This window comes from Homalodisca vitripennis, chromosome 6, assembly GCF_021130785.1.
Source record: "Homalodisca vitripennis isolate AUS2020 chromosome 6, UT_GWSS_2.1, whole genome shotgun sequence".
Taxonomy (NCBI): domain Eukaryota; kingdom Metazoa; phylum Arthropoda; class Insecta; order Hemiptera; family Cicadellidae; genus Homalodisca; species Homalodisca vitripennis.
The window spans coordinates 76508170-76528217 of record NC_060212.1 but is presented as its reverse complement, the minus strand read 5'-3'; positions in this window follow the sequence as shown (position 1 = coordinate 76528217).

Sequence of the window (20048 nt, the reverse complement as noted above, 5' to 3'; positions counted from 1 at the left end):
CCAGGTGTATTCTATTCAATACACTATTGGAAAAGGTTAAATCATGATGTTTGATTTGCAATATGATCGTGTTAGAACACACGTTTATAACACATTTAGTGATTTATCTCAAAATGCGTGTTGCTTTTTAAGGAAAATGCTAAAACGGAAGTATATACAAGTTTGGACGAAAATGTTACAATTATATGTTAAATATTTGTGCGGAAGTGAAGCCTACTATTTGCAGGGAATTCTTTTATCTTATTTATGCCTATCTATTTTACAGTATGCCTAAATTACTCCACAATATTTCAGAATAAATTTACTTATAGACTAGAAAATGTGAATAAAGCTTAATTTTTACATGTAAGCTTCATAGAGTTTGATGGTAGTGCTTACATAGTTACATAATGGAAATTACCTGAGTATTAAGGTATATTTGATATAAGTTGCATTTTCAAATAAGACTTCAATAATAAAATCACCAAATAATTATAATTTTATTGAAATTGGTAACTGAGTACATTTATATAATATTTTTACACGTGATATAGCAACCCATGTGCCCATGTAGCCTAATAACCATAATTAAATGAGCTAAAAACCATAAATTAAGCATAACTTACAACATAAAAAGGCCCGGCACGCGCCACCTAGTATGTGTGTGTAGCTTATGGAGGATAAACTCTTTGTATGCTACAAATTGGTATTATTTATTTAAAATAACTCCCACGTTTAATTCCACAAACTGCATAACTTTTTGTGAAAACACTCTGCTACAACTTTTAAACTGTAGTGTAGTAGTAAATTTGTGACCTTATTGTCACATTACCAATATGTTGATTTCATAATTTTCCGTAAATTATTCGTACAAATTATTATAAGTATGCATTTTTTAACATTAGATCTAACGAGGTTGAAAGAAAAATGAAGTTAACATGAGAACATTATGATTAAAATTATAGTAACATATTCATCCAGATGAACCTTGCAAGTGAGGCATAGATATGACCACTATTAACAAAGTCAGGAAACGTCACTAATATAATTGATGCCCAACATATTAAAAACAAGGAACACATTTTAAGAAAGATATGACTAACTATGTAGAATATTCCCTTTAACTTTTCGTCAGACAATCAATTTCGGTTATAATAAGCAAAGTCGCTTAGGTTAGAGTACAGGAGCTATAAATTATCCGTACGATAATGGAGATATGTTTACCCGTAGGGACGATAAATATAGACACCACTGGGAAATATAGACACGTGGAAACGGCTAAATACGCGCTGTCCTTTGATTATATGTTGTTTTTATAATCCTTCGCTTACTTCGTTGTGATATTACGAATCAAGGGGAACGGGCGATTGACGATGTATAATTAAATTTACTTTCTACGACTTTAATTTTTAATATATAAAAAATTGAAGTCGGGAAACTTATCAGGAGAGTAATTTTAATAAATTAAACGTCTTTTTAAATTTTTAATATCGTAAGTTCGAATACCTTTGGATGATAGATGCAACTAATATTTGAGGTATTGAACTATTATTCATAATCACAGTATTTTTTTAAGTTCTAAACCCTTCAAGCGAGTAAGTGAATGATACAATATTTTGTTATTTTAATAAGATAAACAACGAAAATTATTTCGCCTAGACGAGATATGCCTTATTTAAGCAATTGTTGAGTGCATATGTACTGTATACAATCTTTACAAATGTACGCAAATGTGTAAATTCTCAGTATACATAGTAGCTGTTATATGAATATTGCTACAGTCCAAGGAATAAAAGTGTTTCCAAAAGTTCTTAGTTCTATTACAAACTATTTAGATTACGTATGTGCTAGAGATTAGTGGAGAGAGAATCACTTTTCTATTTCTATTAGTTAATCAATTTTATAATGGTATTGAGTATATTTTGACATCAAAACAGTTAAAAAAGAGTTTTGGTTATTTTCACTGTGGATAAATAAAAGATAACCACAATATCACCTCGCATGTTTCGTTGGAACTTACAATTAAATGGATGCGAATTTTATCTAATATAAAAACCTCACCTCTCTATATATAATAATTCAGATGGATTGTCGTTATCCATCTTCCTTAAAAACTGCTGACTAAAAGATAAATAACTCTTGAATGACGTATTGTACATTGATGATGGATGAATGCTTTCCTATAACAGTTGATATAGTTGTAAAGGCGACAGGAGCTATGTTATTCTGTATTTGGACTTTACGCGGTCGCCTGGATAAAATCTTTTTCATAGGTTAATAATGTATAGTTTCATATCACGTCTAAATTTTGTTTCTTAATCCAAACAATGTTTTACATAGCTTTGGTACAATTTGACCCGTTGATTCAATGAGAACGTTTTCTAGGTGTCTCTTATTCTAAAACGACGAATAACGTTTGTAATGAGCAGCTTTGTCACCGACTTGTTTTAGATCCCTTCTGTTGGACGATGAATCCAGATTTTGGGAGTCAAAAATCTGTGACAGCGTCAGATCTCAGACGCTGCACTAGCGAAAGGTAAAAAAAGATGAACTGTAGGAAAAATAATTCGCAAAAACTTTTGCTGGAGGAAAACTAGGGTTATGTTTTCATATTTATTGAGAAAAAGACCGAAACTTACTCACATGAGGCGTAAAGGTAATTTTTTCCCTATTAGGGCGGTAGCACGAAGTGACTTTTCAAAATTATATGGAGACATTGAGATAATGATACTCTCTAAATTATCCCAACATTCGTTATAGTATTCAAAGAGCATCTGTCTTTTAGTTAAAAAAACAACTATCTTCTCACTTTCATATTCGTTTTACCGGTTCTTACCAAAACATATTGTACTTGATTATCTTTCAATCATATAGTAAGTGGTTAGAGCTGGTTTTGGTAACTTATATAACACCAAATCAGTAATAAAAGGTCTTTGAAAACTTTTTTGCTACATACGGTATTCCTTAAACAATTATTTGTGATAATGGATAGGAGATTATTTCACAACGATTCAGAGTATTCACAACCAATAAATCTGACAGCTTAGTTGTGCCACATCATTCCATCGTCCACTTATCAGGCAGAAATAGTGTTTCTAATGATTAAAGATTATTTGCAGTGCGTAATAATTGGTGACTGTTACATATAATAGCTAATGTTTACTTTCATCCCACGTGACACAGCACTGATTGATACATTTGTCTTCAAAAAGATGACTCCCCCTGATTACTAAACTGCTAATAAATACCGTAACTTTGGTAAAACTCAGCCACAAACATCCTTATATTCTACGAATATTTCTCCCTTTTACCTATAATGACCACCTCCACCACCTTACCTCTCCATGTATGAATCGGATACTTGGATGCTCTATGTAGAAGGAATGAAGCAGGGAGAATATACTAGCTTCATTATGTAGATAAAACCCTCACCTTCATTTAGAACCCTCTGCCAATGGTAGTGACTTGTGAAATAATTAGCTTATTAAGTCTTTGGTAACGTCGGCATGAATAACAGGAGACATTTTATCGAGGTAGGAAATGTAAATACTTGTATTGTTTTAAATAATAAAAATTTTTGTTTTCCCTCAATTTCAATACGATTTCCGTTATTATGATTATTTTTTCCAATGAAACAAATATGGCATATATAGATATTTTTAATAAATATATTATTCCAAATGTATTTATTATATGTAATAAATATATACTTTTCTAGTATCGGAAATAATTTGAAAGTTTTTTGATAATATTATTCTTGATTATTATTTGATACAAGAGAACACTTACAAAAGAAGCTCTAATTTAGTTATTTTATTCTATTATATCTTTTATTAATATATAAATTAAATATATTTTACTTACGTTTTTTACAAATGTTTAAGACTTTCATAAATAGATTTATCTTCATTTTTTAAGACATAGCACTTATTGTTTCACAAAAGTCCTTATTCTAAGCTTTCCCAAGGCTGCTATCTTTGTTAGATCATTGTTAAAAGTGAAAGGTAAATCTAAAGTGATCCTGAAATAATCTTTACGGTTATTTGTTTGGAATACAATCTATTCTCTTATTGATAAGGTATCAGGAAATTTTACATCTGTAAGAGCTTCCTTCCCCGTGACTTTCTGCCTTCTGCAATTATGGAAAGGTATGACGCCAAGTGGAAATGGTGGAATTCAAACATTGCTAATTGTCGAAATATATTTTTACGATAATTTATAAACAACAAACAAACACAAACAACTACATCAAATTATATTAGATATTGGGTGACAGATTATACCACTTTCTATCTGATCTGTAGCAAAATAGCAAGCACTTTTTTGTCCTATATTTTTGGAAGAATCCGTTAGGGCAGGGAGGTACTGTTGGAAACAATAACAAGAATGTATAGTTCATTCTGGAAAGATAAATATATCTGTACTTACCAGCATTATTCCCAAGCGACACCTAAGAGGATACTTACTTAATCACACGTGAGGTTAAAAATGTGTGGAAACGTCCATTGAATTTATTTATAATAGAAACTTTGCCTGCTTCCAGATTGCATGCTTAGGATGTATAAGGCTAGAGGTAGGAGCCACCTCCTGTCAGGATCCATTATGAGGGATAACAGGCACTGTCCACATGCACAACCACCGTCGAAGAAGAGGAGGCTTGGTATTTTCTCTTCCAATCAAATCGGGTATATAAAAACATTACACCCGAATTTTTAGACTTGATAGGCCTCAAGTATTAAGGGAGCCTCACTAGATCACTGACCTACTCAGTATTCGGTACTCTGTAATAATTTAAACGAAGAAAGTCAAACTGGTTAGACTATACTTGAGTAATTTCAACTACCTGAGTAAAAAGTAGTTAAGAAGAGAGCAAGTTAAACACATGGTAATGTAATATAGAACCTTTAGCGTGAATATGTAAATTATGTAGACTCACAACATGCAGATTTGCCACTAGTTAAAAGGAAGAGAACCTCAAGTTGGTCTCCTCCTAGATAGGCTTCATTAAAACAGCCAAATCAGTAGATTTAGGGTACAATTTTACTGATAATCCAAATACATAAACAAATATAATGAAGAGCCATTAAATATTTTTACTGCCATATATAACTTTAGAGATTATAAACTAATTTGTCACATTAAAAATATGAACTGCACACCAACACTATAAGCTCCAGAGAGTACAATGGTTACGTGGTTATCGTATAGACTTTGCACCAAGAATGCTGAGCCGATGCTTGACTACGCTATATAAGTGGCGTAATATCTGTAGCCAATAGGAAGCGAGCAAAGTAATGGACTGTTTTTAAACGTACATCGGATTTAAACCCATATGATTATAGTTCGATCCAATAGCTATATAATAATGGGTTTATTATTCTAACGTTCACCCCATACACTATGATATCACCAACGTTTAAACTAGATTCAGTAAATAAACGACGTCATGTAGCTATATTGGTATACTTCAGTGGGGGTGGTTGATGAGATGACTTTGCTGTATAAGACGCAATTTTATGTACCAGTACTAATACAAATCTAATTTCATTTTTATATTTGCCAATTTCGATCAAACTTAATAGTAAATTCCCTGTTGAATGTAATAATGATACAAATAAATATATAAATACCAAAAATGCTGTTATTGATTTTTTATTGTTGTATAGACATTTTTTCATTATAAAGTATTCAAGTATTAGATTTGTTAAACAAATTATTTACTTATAACGTATATATATATATATATATATATATATATATATATAATAAAAGTAATAAATGCAATTTGAGAATACGGTGTCCATCATGATATACATGTATTTACAAGAAATATTAAATAATAACTTTATAATGTTAACAAAAATTGACTTATATTTCAAGTATTACTAAAATTTATTTAACAATGCTAGGCAACAATTGTATTACATAAATTATATATATTTATATATATATATATATATATATATATATATATATATATATATATTATATAATACAATTGTTGCCTAGCATTGTTAAATAAATTTTAGTAATACTTGAAATTTAAGTAAATTTTTGTTTACATTATAAAGTTATTATTTAATATTTCTTGTAAATACATGTATGTCATGATGGACACCGTATTCTCAAATTGCATTTATTACTTTTATTAATACTTGCATGTAATTGGTTACACGCCTATTTGTAATGTATTTTTTAAATAATAAATATCTAATATATCTAAAACGTCCTACAAGGAATCAACGGATAGGAGAATCAGAAGACACGTATCATAACTAACGTAGAATTTCTGAGATAACAAAGAAGTCGAATTCTCTCGTTATTTGTTCTTACTGCGCAAACAGGCTTTCCTAGCTCGCTTCATAACACTTACAAACTTACTTTTTTATTTTTGTTTCTAAAACATTTCTTTGGTTGCTTCAAATGCATAGAAAGTTCTTTGTTTATAATTCTTTAAACTATGGAAAAACACAATTCAACTAACAGTCCGTTTGGCTTACTTGAAAGGCATAGATACATTTTGTATTATTATATTATTATAATATATTATATTTATTATATTATAATATTATTATAATATATTATATTTATTATATTATAATATTATTATAATATATTATATTTATTATATTATAATATTATTATATTATATTTCATCGGATTTATATAATTATTATTTCTTAAAGCATTCGTGAAAAAAGGTTTTAAAAACAATTAAGGAAATGTATTTTATTAAGTGACCTCCAGAACATGTTATGTTCCTATTCAACCATAAATAAAGGTGCTATAATACTTTTGACATTTAACAACAGCTATATTGACATTAAATGGACTAGATAAATCCAGTTTATAATAATTTAACAGTAACTACAACTTTATATAATTTTATAAACAATTCAGAACACTTGTGAGATTTTTTCTTGAATGTGCATTTTAAAATTAAACGTGTTATTATATTGCAGCTATGACAGTTTTAGTAGAGCCATTTTGTATAAATCATGTAACTATTATATATGGAAAATGTATATATCTGAATGAAGTGTCTCAATTATTTCAGGTTTCCTGAAACGGAAACGAAAAAGCAATCAAATACTCCAACAATGCAATTACGTAGCATCTACAACCCTTGAAACTGCAATTTATCTTAGGGATTTCTTTTTCTTTTTCTCTTACGACCCAAGATCTATGTTTACAAAAGCGTTAACCAATACGACCGTACATTCTTGAAGCTCTTGTGTTATTGGAAATTATATAATAATTTAAACAAACTCTCTGATAATATAAAGTTTTTATTTTTTTAAGGCCTTTCGTACTCAATGAGTACATCTTCGGACTCACACAACTGAATAAAAGTCTTTTATTCAGTTGTGTAAGTCCGAAGATGTACTTATTGAGTACGAAAAGCCTTACAAAAATAAAAACTTTATATTATTGGAGAGTTTGTTTAAATTAAAATACGACCGTAGCAAAACTATTTACATATGAGATTTACAATTAACATTCGTGAAATAAGATGCAATTAAAAATAACGATATAAACGGTAGGTTCATTTCCCTGTTAATTGATATATTTTTTGCAGAAAATTACCTAAACATAACACTGCGTGGACAAAAATACTTTAATTTATGTCTATTTTTCTGACTGCACAATATATTAAAACAAACTATGATATGTGTTTAATATTTTTAATTATTATCATTTCAACATGAGCAACATAACTAGAACAACAACATGAGTTTTGTTAAGGTTTTAATTTATTATTATGTATTGTATTATATTTTTATTTTTTCTCGTGCTGTAATAGAAACAGTTAATTTTTACTCCGCCTAATAATGATTTTGTAATTTAGTTTCTTCGAATACGTACTTATATATTATATTATAAATTATTATTATTAACTTGTATTGTCAATATAGCTGTTTTGGGATAATATTCCTATAGCTATTGTACAAAAATAAATAAATAAACACTGAATTAGATAATAGAGTATGTTGTTAATGTTGGTGTTGGAGAAATCTGGCTTGTTATTGAATATTTTTAATATTATTGGTTTTTTTTTTTTACCTTAATAACTCTATGAGAACCTTAGTGTGAGAACAACGTCCAAGTAACACCAAACCCTAGAAATATTGTCAATAATAAAAAATTATTGGCTGCCAAAACAGCTAAACGTGATACACCATCGCGAATGAATGTTTGGGTTCCAACATTTCTGAGTAACACTAACGGATATATCACGTAAGAACTGTATCATTTTTGGTTTGAGCTTTGTAAATTTTGTTAGCTTAGACTATAGTTTAAAGAATTATAAACAAAGTTATATATATATATATATATATATATATATATATATATATATATATTATGTAATACAATTGTTGCCTAGCATTGTTAAATAAATTTTAGTAATACTTGAAATTTAAGTAAATTTTTGTTTACATTATAAAGTTATTATTTAATATTTCTTGTAAATACATGTATATCATGATGGACACCGTATTCTCAAATTGCATTTATTACTTTTATTAATACTTGCATGTAATTGGTTACACGCCTATTTGTAATGTATTTTTTAAATAATAAATATCTAATATATCTAAAACGTCCTACAAGGAATCAACGGATAGGAGAATCAGAAGACACGTATCATAACTAACGTAGAATTTCTGAGATAACAAAGAAGTCGAATTCTCTCGTTATTTGTTCTTACTGCGCAACAGGCTTTCCTAGCTCGCTTCATAACACTTACAAACTTACTTTTTTTATTTCTTGTTTCTAAAACATTTCTTTGGTTGCTACAAATGCATAGAAAGTTCTTTGTTTATAATTCTTTAAACTATGGTCTAAGCTAACAAAATTTACAAAGCTCAAACCAAAAATGATACAGTTCTTACGTGATATATCCATTAGTGTTACTCAGAAATGTTGGAACCCAAACATTCATTCGCGATGGTGTATCACGTTTAGCTGTTTTGGCAGCCAATAATTTTTTATTATTGACAATATTTCTAGGGTTTGGTGTTACTTGGACGTTGTTCTCACACTAAGGTTCTCATAGAGTTATTAAGGTAAAAAAAAAACCAATAATATTAAAAATATTCAATAACAAGCCAGATTTCTCCAACACCAACATTAACAACATACTCTATTATCTAATTCAGTGTTTATTTATTTATTTTTGTACAATAGCTATAGGAATATTATCCCAAAACAGCTATATTGACAATACAAGTTAATAATAATAATTTATAATATAATATATAAGTACGTATTCGAAGAAACTAAATTACAAAATCATTATTAGGCGGAGTAAAAATTAACTGTTTCTATTACAGCACGAGAAAAAATAAAAATATAATACAATACATAATAATAAATTAAAACCTTAACAAAACTCATGTTGTTGTTCTAGTTATGTTGCTCATGTTGAAATGATAATAATTAAAAATATTAAACACATATCATAGTTTGTTTTAATATATTGTGCAGTCAGAAAAATAGATATAAATTAAAGTATTTTTGTCCACGCAGTGTTATGTTTAGGTAATTTTCTGCAAAAAATATATCAATTAACAGGGAAATGAACCTACCGTTTATATCGTTATTTTTAATTGCATCTTATTTCACGAATGTTAATTGTAAATCTCATATGTAAATAGTTTTGCTACGGTCGTATTTTAATTTAAACAAACTCTCTAATAATATAAAGTTTTTATTTTTGTAAGGCTTTTCGTACTCAATAAGTACATCTTCGGACTTACACAACTGAATAAAAGACTTTTTGTGTTTAAAAGTTTAGTTAAATAAAACATTTTAATTTTTCAAAATTAGACGAACGGCAATTAGGAAAAAAGAACATAACAAATAACCACAAAATAAGAAGGAATGGTTTAATTAGCACATTTCTTGTTCAAGATACTAACAGAACTTTTTTGAAATTTTTGTCTATAAATCTCCAAGAAGATTCACCCAAGCTGCTTTATACCAGTTTCACCCAACTTTTTCAACATACGAGTATACTGAGGACAGCATAAAACTGGTGTCACTTATATCTGGGAAGCCAATAGATCTGGAGTATACATCTTGTTGAAAAATGTAAATACGTTCATAGAACACAAGGTATAGCCTCAGTCAGGTGAGATGTTCATCATTGAAGTACTATTAACTGTACTCATAGATTTGATATTCAAGTAGTATTTATTTAAAATTGAAGATGAATAGTGCACAAGTTAGCTATACCTTCTTAAGGTCTTAAACAACAATATTCTACAAACAAGAATTTAGTTGAAATAAATGTCCTTAAAATTGACGATATGATTAGTTCCCATTTTAGTATTAAAAATCTGTCATATTTCCCCTCAATGTTTTCAATATGTAATGTTAAAAATGTTTGCATTGGAAGCGGAAGTTCGAAGCTCCAAGCAGTTGGGAATAAAGGGCGATCGGATCAATAAAACAAATGTTTTTATATACGTATGTCAGAGTGCTTTCTACGTTGATTGTATTAGCAATCGTTCCAATTAAAAGCTTAATAATTTCTATGTACTTTTGAATTAATTTGTATTTACAATATACGTAATACAGTAATATTTAGATTTTTACTAAAGTATATCATTCACACATACAGGCGCGCGCAGATTGATTATGGTATAAAAAATAATAAGAAGCAATTGTTGTCTGTTTACGAGATTATACACAATAATGTTGTTGGTTACACCTTTTTGTTTTACTTACATTGTAGCTAGCAAACTTGTAATTTTTTATTTTTTATAATATTTTAGTAAAATACAGTGGATATGGTTTAGTTGAAACATTAGGAATAGTGATACAATTTAAGAAATATTTTTATAAATTACTAGGGAGGTTTGATATAGCCAAAGGTGGAAACAAATACGAAAAACTGCTGCAATTTTGGAAAGAAGATTATAGCAAAACTAAATTTTACATAAAATACGTTAGATTCCCTCAAATACGACTCTGACTGGATGGACCACTATGTCAACTGTGAGAATTTAAATAACATGAGAGGACAAAAAACCTTTGTCGCCTTGTAACAGAAAGAAGTAGACGCTCGAAAATCCTGACGATTATGCCGAGGCTACATATATATAAAGGGATCTATTGTATTGTATTTAATCAGAGCCTAAATTTCTGCCTCAAAATTATTTATCATAATAAAGTACATATAGATAAATGTAATAAATATTTCAATGTTATTTCATGAACATCATTTTAACTACGAAAATATGCTCACTTCGGTATTTATCTGCCATCCACATTGGCTAACTAAAGTATAAATTATTATTATTATTAATAAACGGTATTGAATATAGTGGTGTCTTTTGGGATTTCATCAAGCTAAATATGGAGCTTTCCATATTAAATAAGTTATTGCAAATCAATAAAGTTGTTTATATCATAATATATTAAAAGCTATAATATATTACAATATAAATTTAAGAAATAACTGTAAACTGTAAATGGATTGGTTTTAGAATCCATTTTTAAATAAATTTCATCTACGTGACGTAATATTATATCCTATTCGGCTTCACATCCCTTAGTTAAAACCACAATCATGAGTGCCTGAGAGTTGGCGGAGAAGTAGTGCCGAAGTTTTATGACTTTAATGTTTGTTTTAACATATTTATCACTATATTTGTAATGTATGCGGGTCGACACTGTACTCTCTATGGGTCGGGAAGAATAATTAAACTACACATTTAGAGTAACATTGCTCTAGGACCGCTCGTAAAGGAACGGACGGGACGCGGAGGTTACATGACGGTGTCTGGTGGTGGACTCCGGGTGGACTGCTGGCTGGCCAGCTTGGACCCGTTGGTGGTAGGGTAGTGGCGTGATGTGACGTCACAGGAGAGCAGCTATGAGCATTCTTTATTCTTTTAGACCACATCGTATGTTACATCGCCTGACAATACATACTGCCAACATCACTGGTGCAGACATTAAATATCACTAATGGATACCTACCAACTTAGTACTTCTCACACTAAATACACTACAATCCTCCCCCTTAAATACATAAGTCCCCTACAATTTTAGAAATTTATCAATTACAATTTGGTCTTACAATTCTCCAATTTTTAAATCAATTACAATGAATAAGAAAATTGACATTATACTCTTTATTTTTGTAAGTATAGATTATAGAGAACAAAATACAAACTCAATATATAATCATTTTAACACAAATCACAAACACTTCAATCAAAACCAATAAATCAGAATATAGCAATTAATAAACACATTGAATGAACACAATTAACAAATCGATAATTAATAATGCTTAAACAATATTAATTATATACAAGTCACAATTGGGTTTGTATTTACAAGTCCATTTTGACTAAAGGTTTACGATCCCTTAGTGGGTATCGTCTAACAGGTGTCATTTGTTTGGGTTGAAACGCTGGAACTGTTATTGTTTTACATTTGTACGTGGGCTGGGGGCTTTGCCCCTGAGCGTTTCTGTTATTGTTATGGTTTTGCGGAGAGGGGTGGCAAGGTCGTTGCTAAAAGTACTGGCGACCTTGCGCTCGCTCTGTCCCGCGACTGTATATCGATCGTTTCCTGCGTGTGCTCTGTTGCCACGCTTGCGTCTGGGAGTCTAGGCATTGTTGTCAACTCAGACATTTCCGGACTACACTGTAAACCTACCAACTGGTCGATATGTCGTTTCCACCTCATGCCCGTATTCAGTTCAACTAAATACGTGACTGGTCCTAATCGTGAAACTACCACACTGGTATCCACTTATTTCTACCTCTGTAATCTCTGGCTATGATTGGTTGTCCAATAGCTAACTGTCTAGTTTTACTACCCCTATAGTACAATCGTTGTTTTTTCTTGATTATCTGACATTATTGCTTTAACATTTGGGCGAATTAAATCTAACCTAGATTTTAGCGATCTGCCCAACATTATATTGAGCTGGCGATAGATTGGTAGTAGAATGCACTGTATTTCTATAAGTGAACAGGAAGTTACTCAAAGCTAATTCTAAATCCTTGGAATTATGAAGAGCTGTTTTCAATTTATTTTTAATAGTTCTGACTGACCGTTCTGCCAAACCATTGGTTTTGGGTGGTATGGTGGTGAAAACGTGTGTTTGATACCATTTGACATCAAAAATTCTTTAAACTCTTTGACTGGTAAAAAGGTGGTCCGTTGTCGGACACTATGTGGTCTACAAATACCATACCTACTAAATAATTCCCTTAATTTCACAATCGGTTTGTGAAACAGCTGCCGTTGAAGCAACGGGCAACACCTCTGGCCACTTAGAGTACGCATCTTTTACCACCAAAAAAATAACTTGGACTGAAAAGGTCCAAAAAAAATCAATATGAATTCGAGACCAAACTCGTTCCGGAACATTCCAATGATGCAGGAAAGCCTTGGGCGGTTTTGCTCGTTTCCTCCAAACAGGCTGCACAGCTGTTAGCTAGTTGTTCTATGTCCGGTCGATATTAGGCCACCATACATATGCACGGGCTAATGCCTTCATGCGAACAATACCTATGTGTGAAGTATGCAATTCGTTCAGAATGTTTATTCTGAACCTTTTAGGTATTACCACCCTGTACCCCCACATTAGGATTTCCTTGCTCCAAGGTTAATTCCGACTGTCTAATTTCAAATGGCTTTAGATCTGGTTCAGTTACAATAGGCCAACCTAATTCTACATAGGATATTACCTTTTTGATTTCACTATCTACCATTGATTCTCTTTTTATGTCTACATAGCTTAATGGTATGTCATTTTCAGCTAAACACTGCAAAAAGGTACCTATGACATTAATATTAAGGTCATCATCCGAGATTATTCATCTTTAATCTCACTATTTACAGGTAATCTAGATAAACCATCGGCATTGCCATGGTTTTGGGACTTAACATACACAATCTCATATTGGAAACCACTTAAAAACAAAGCGTATCGTTGTAACCTACTGGCTGCGAAAGCAGGTAACCCTTTCTTTGGTCCAAAAATAGCCACTAAAGGCTTATGATCAGTCTTTAACAAAAACTGTGTACCATATAAATATTGGACTAAATTTCTTAACACCAAATACAATGCTTAATGCTTCCTTATCTATTTGTGAATAGTTTTTCTCAGCGCTATTTAACACTCTACTTGCGAATGATATAGGTCTTTCTGTACCGTCGTATTGAATCTGACTCAAAAACTGATGCAATGCCATATTGGACTAGCATCACTGGCTACCACTAGTATGGTAATGCAGGATCATTAATGCGCTTAAAACTTCAGCAGAGATTAACTTTTGCTTAATCTCTTGTAGTGCCTTCTTACATGCTAAATTAAATACAAAATCGGTATCCTTTCTTAACAACTGATACATTGGGGTTAAAATAGTGGAATATCCTAGGAATGAAACGTGAATAGTAATTAACAAGACCAAGGAAGGCTTTAAGCTGTGTCACATTTTGAGGTTCAGGTGCCTTGACAATTGCTTCAACCTTACTAGGTGCGGTATGCAAACCCCTTGTTTACTGATAACAAAACCTAAATATTCTAAACTGTCACAGAAAAATTTACATTTGTTCTTGCTCACTGTGAACCCATTGTCTTCAAGTCTTTGACACACTAGTCTAAGTCTATGCAAGTGTTCCTCATTGTTTTTACCTGTTACTAGAATGTCATCTAAAAATACAGTTACCCCCGGGATACCTTGTAATGTTCGTTCTATTATTCCCTGGAATATCCCCGGTGCTGAACTGATACCAAAACATAGGCGATTGTAAGCATACAATCCTTTGTGTGTGCTAATTGTACAATACGTTTGACTATCTACATCTAGTTTAAGCTGCTGATAAGCTGAAGATAAATCTATTTTAGAGAATTTTTCTCCGTTTTGTAGGCTGGCAAATATTTTCTTCATTTTCGGTAACGGGTGTCGGTCTACCTCCAAGAAAGGATTTACAGTTATTTTATAATCCCCACAAATTCTTATTTTCCCATTAGCCTTAATAATTGGTACAATGGGAGTCCCCCATTCACTGGTATATACTGGTGAAATAACGTTCTCTTGTTCTAGTCTAGTCAGCTCGGCTTCTACTTTTTCTTTAAGTGTAAAAGGTAACGTCCTAGGTTTAAAGTATTTTGGTACTACATTTTCTTTTAACTTTAATTTAACTGGTGCACCCTTGAAACATCCCAACTTATCCGTTAAATACATTTGGAAAACTCATTGTACAGTAATTCTACTTGTTTGTTGTTGTTGACAACAGACGGATTGACAGATGTTTGTTTGTTTACCTCTACAGGTGTGTTGTGGCTTCCACTGACAGGCGTGCATGCGTCTGCCGCGCTGCCGCCTGCAGTTGGCACAACCCCCACCATGCTCGTGCGATCAGCTGACTGTACATTGTTTACATTACTAGGCACTCTAACTGTTAAATCTAATGCTTGCATCCAATCAGCCCCTAACAAGGGATTAGCCCCATTAGCTACGATGTATAAAGCTAATTGTTTCTCTTTACCTTTATGTTGTACATTGACCATAACCTTACCTAAAGGCCTGATCTTTTCATGTGTATATGAACTTAATACTAAGCCTAGTTGGATACATGTTTATATTTCCTAACTTAGTCTTACAATCTTTTTCTGACATAACTGAAACACAAGCTCCACTATCGACTTCAAATTACAATTTTCCTTACTTTCCACTAATAACTGTACCGTTATTGGCTCAATTTTATTAATCTTAGTTTCTATTTCTTTAACCGTAAATAGATTGGAAATTTCATACACATCGTCATTGTCTTTATGTTTCCAGTGATTATCTGAACCGGACTCTGCTGATTCTTTTACTTTCCTCTACATAGTGCTGCCTACCTTTATAAACATATTGCTTTTTATTTGCTGTAAAACTGTTTTCCCTTTAGCTGAAGGCTCCTTAGACCTATTTGTAAAAACATTTGGTTTGTTCTCATTAGGTTTTGTTAACATAATTTTTCGATCTACAAACTCTTTCAAGGTGTCCCTTCTTTTTACAATGATTACACGTGTACTCACGAAACCGACATTGCGATGCTGTGTGTGATCCTCGCTTGCCGCAACAATAGCAGGTGATGTCTCCCGCGCCTTCCCGCCGTCCGATGACCGTCTCGCTGCGATGCTCGCCGCCTGTGTCCTTTTCGGTATCGACCCGCTGCTCTGCATCCGGTGAATACGTCCTCCTGCAGTTGTCATTCTGGGCCGCCCCCTTCTCAGCAAATTCCATTGCAGTAGCTAGTTGCACGGCTTTTTCATAAGTGAGGTTCTCTCCCCGAGAAGTCTTTTCTGTATCTGTTGGTCTCGCAGACCCGCGACTAATCTGTCCCTTAAGTAGTCTGGCAATTTATCACCAAATTCACAATACTTAGATAACTGTTTTTAAATGCACAATATAATCGCTAACCGTTTCATGATCCAATTGATTCCGCCTACTAAATTTAAATCTTTCCGTGATAAAAGAAGGCTTGGGATGCAGATGATTCGCTATAGTGTCCACAATTTCCTTGTACGACTTGTCAGACGGTTTGTCTGGTGTAATTAAGTCTTTCAGTAAACGTATAGGTCCTTACACCCATAACTGTCAACAAAGTGCTTAGTTTCTTTGAATTATCGATATCATTTACAATCAATAAAAAAACTCAAAATCTCTCTATATAAGACTGCCACGATTCTTCCGCACTATCAAAATAACCCATAGACCCGATAGTTGCCATTTTGTTTTCTTGTACACTCCGTAATAACTGTTTAAAATGTCCCCGGTAAAAATAATCGTCTAACGGCATTATTGCAACGATTAAAATCAGCTTGTGCGCTGCTTACACCAAGAATAGTTTATATCGATCGGCGTACCTTACTACTCCCGACCGTTGGAATGTCCGGAATGTCCTTGCACATTCGCGGTTATTTGCACGTGTTCATTACGATAGTTGTCCTTCCGCACTATATCACTGTAATTCACTGTTTCAATGTCCCGAATGTCCCTGCACATTTCGTTGTTATTTGCACGTGTTCATTACGATAGTTGCCCTTCCGCACTAAATCACTGTAATTCACTGTTGCAGTTGTTTTCCTCGTCGCCACTGTAAAGCGACGTTCCACTGTTGCAGTTGTTTTCCTCGTCGCCACTGTAATGTATGCGGGTCGACACTGTACTCTCTATGGGTCGGGAAGAATAATTAAAACTACACATTTAGAGTAACATTGCTCTAGGACCGCTCGTAAAGGAACGGACGGGACGCGGAGGTTACATGACGGTGTCTGGTGGTGGACTCCGGGTGGACTGCTGGCTGGCCAGCTTGGACCGTTGGTGGTAGGGTTTAGTGGCGTGATGTGGACGTCACAGGAGAGAGCAGCGCCTATGAGCATTCTTTATTCTTTTAGACCACATCGTATGTTACATCGCCTGACAATACATACTGCCAACATCACTGGTGCAGACATTAAATATCACTATGGATACCTACCAACTTAGTACTTCTCACACTAAATAACACTACAATATTTATCTTAGTTTTGTGGATGTATGACACTATAAGGCTGTTATCTGGTGGTATGTGTATAGACATAATAGCTTATTGTAGTTTTATCTTACCAAAAATGACTATGATTATTTAAATATAACATTTATTTATACTAAATTGTCTAAAAAAATAATCTATAATAAGACAACCTGACATATAATATATAAGATCATAGCCTATTTTATTATGTTCAATTTTTCTCACGAATTTTTGCACACAATTCAACGTCTAATTTGTAAAGTTAATGTTAAAGTGAACTAGAAAGTAGTAATATTTTTGTTTCCAATAAAATAATTTAATACTTTTCTTACATTTTTAAAGTTTATATATATATATATATATACATACATATATATATATATATATATATATACATATATACATATATATATATATATATATATATATACATATATACATATATATATATACATACATACATACATATACATATATATAGTAAATTAAATTGAAATGGCTTTATTTCTAAAACCTTCCATTTCAATGGCTATGTTAAGTACAACACTTGTCAGCGGGGTACAAATTAAACTATCTTAACTAAACCATACAATGTATATATTAAATTACGTATCAAAATTAGCAATTATTATTTTGTTAAAGTTTACAAGCAAGAAAAACAGCATACAGGATTGTTTTATTTTATCTTTACATTTCAAATTATAAACACTGATAAAACCGGTCTCTTAACTCTTAAAATTAAGTTCATGTTCCTAACTAACAAATTTGCACTGGTCATACAGTGTGATTGGATTGTATGATTTCGATTCAGAACCAGAATTTCTGTTACAAAATATCTAGTTGAAAACCCAGTACTTGTAGGAGGAGGCCTATAAATTGCTATAATATGTATTATACATTTTTGTTTAAGTAGTAAATATTCTAGTTTACCAGCTATGCATTCAAATGAATCTACCCTTAGCTTCAACTGACTGAAAGTAAACATTTCTGACTTATAAAATAGTACTAAGCCTCCTCCTCTTCTACCTTCCCTACATGAAATAACTTTCGAAAATCCATATAAATTGTACCCAACAATTTCGTGACATGAGCAAGCTATCTCTGACCGAACTATGATATCCAATATATGAATGAATTTTTGCAAATGAATGTTTAAGACATATCATTTTTTTATTGACCTTATATTTAAATGGAAAACTCTTATTTCAAGATCCTCAGAAATATAATTCATTATGTAATCAAAGCTTCTTATTAAAATTGCACTTTCACTTCCTTCACCTCTTTTTAAAAATACCTTCCCATTTTTAATCCATACATACTTATAGTTATAGATTTTAGCTCTTGCCTTGGTGTTTCTGCAGATTCTTGTACTAGAGTGATAGGTTTTCAATGAAGAACACTTGTTTACCTGTATTCCGATCCGAAAGTCGTGATTTCTTCCCTGTTGAAGCCATTTATCCCGCACTTGGCTGGAAAATAACTGTACTATTTTAGCCCGAGGATTTCCATCTTTCCTTTTCTGAAGCCTGTGAAGCCTATTGATTTCCTCCGGTACAAAGGGAAAGTTAATGGTCTTAACTTATTCCTTCACAACTTCATATATATCTTCTTCTTTGACCTTGGGACCCCTCACAGATGCTCCATGAATCTCCAGGTTCACTCTTCTACCATATTGTTCCATTTCGTTGACCCTACTCAGCAGGTCCTTTACAGTAGTATCACCAACCTGCTGCTTTGCCTTGACTTATTTCTGCTCAACTTTTAAGTCTTTATTTTCCTGACGTAGCAATTTAATTTCACTTAAAATATCATCATATTTTCCAGATAATAAATCCAACGTATCCTTAATTTGGTTTACTGCCGGAATGAGTGCCAGTAGGCTTTCTATCTTGGTCGTAACTTCATGAGATAATATTTCATCCTCTGGCGTCTGACTACAGGTTATTTCTTTAGACCTACAAGATACACAACTCCATTTTCCTTGTCCAGCCTTCCCCAGACTTTTCCATGACTGCGCCTGCATGCTACAATTATCAAAATGATATCTTGACAGCCATAACCTACAAAGTGCATACGCTCCATCTAGAGGGATATCTTCTTTACATTTGCCACATTTTACACCGTCACCGATACTCGGCAATGTTAACTATATCTTTACAAGTAGATTTACCACAAATTAGGTGTATGCAATACAATAAATATTGTTAAAAACACGAAAAACAACAGAGCGAGATTTCCACTGAAACACACCTCACCAGGACTCACAGTTATTACATATATATATATATATACATAATAATAATAATAATAATAATAATAATGGCATTGGTCATATACTAATTTTGTATGAACAAAGTTATATCACAGTGTATTAACTGCAACCGCACCGGTGGAATGGAGATATAAAGCCGTACATATGGACCTTACATAGTACCATTAAGTTACATAATGTATTCTATTATATACAAATATAATGGTGTCTGTCTGTGAGTTCTATTGTATGTTACTCATTCATGTGACAAACATTG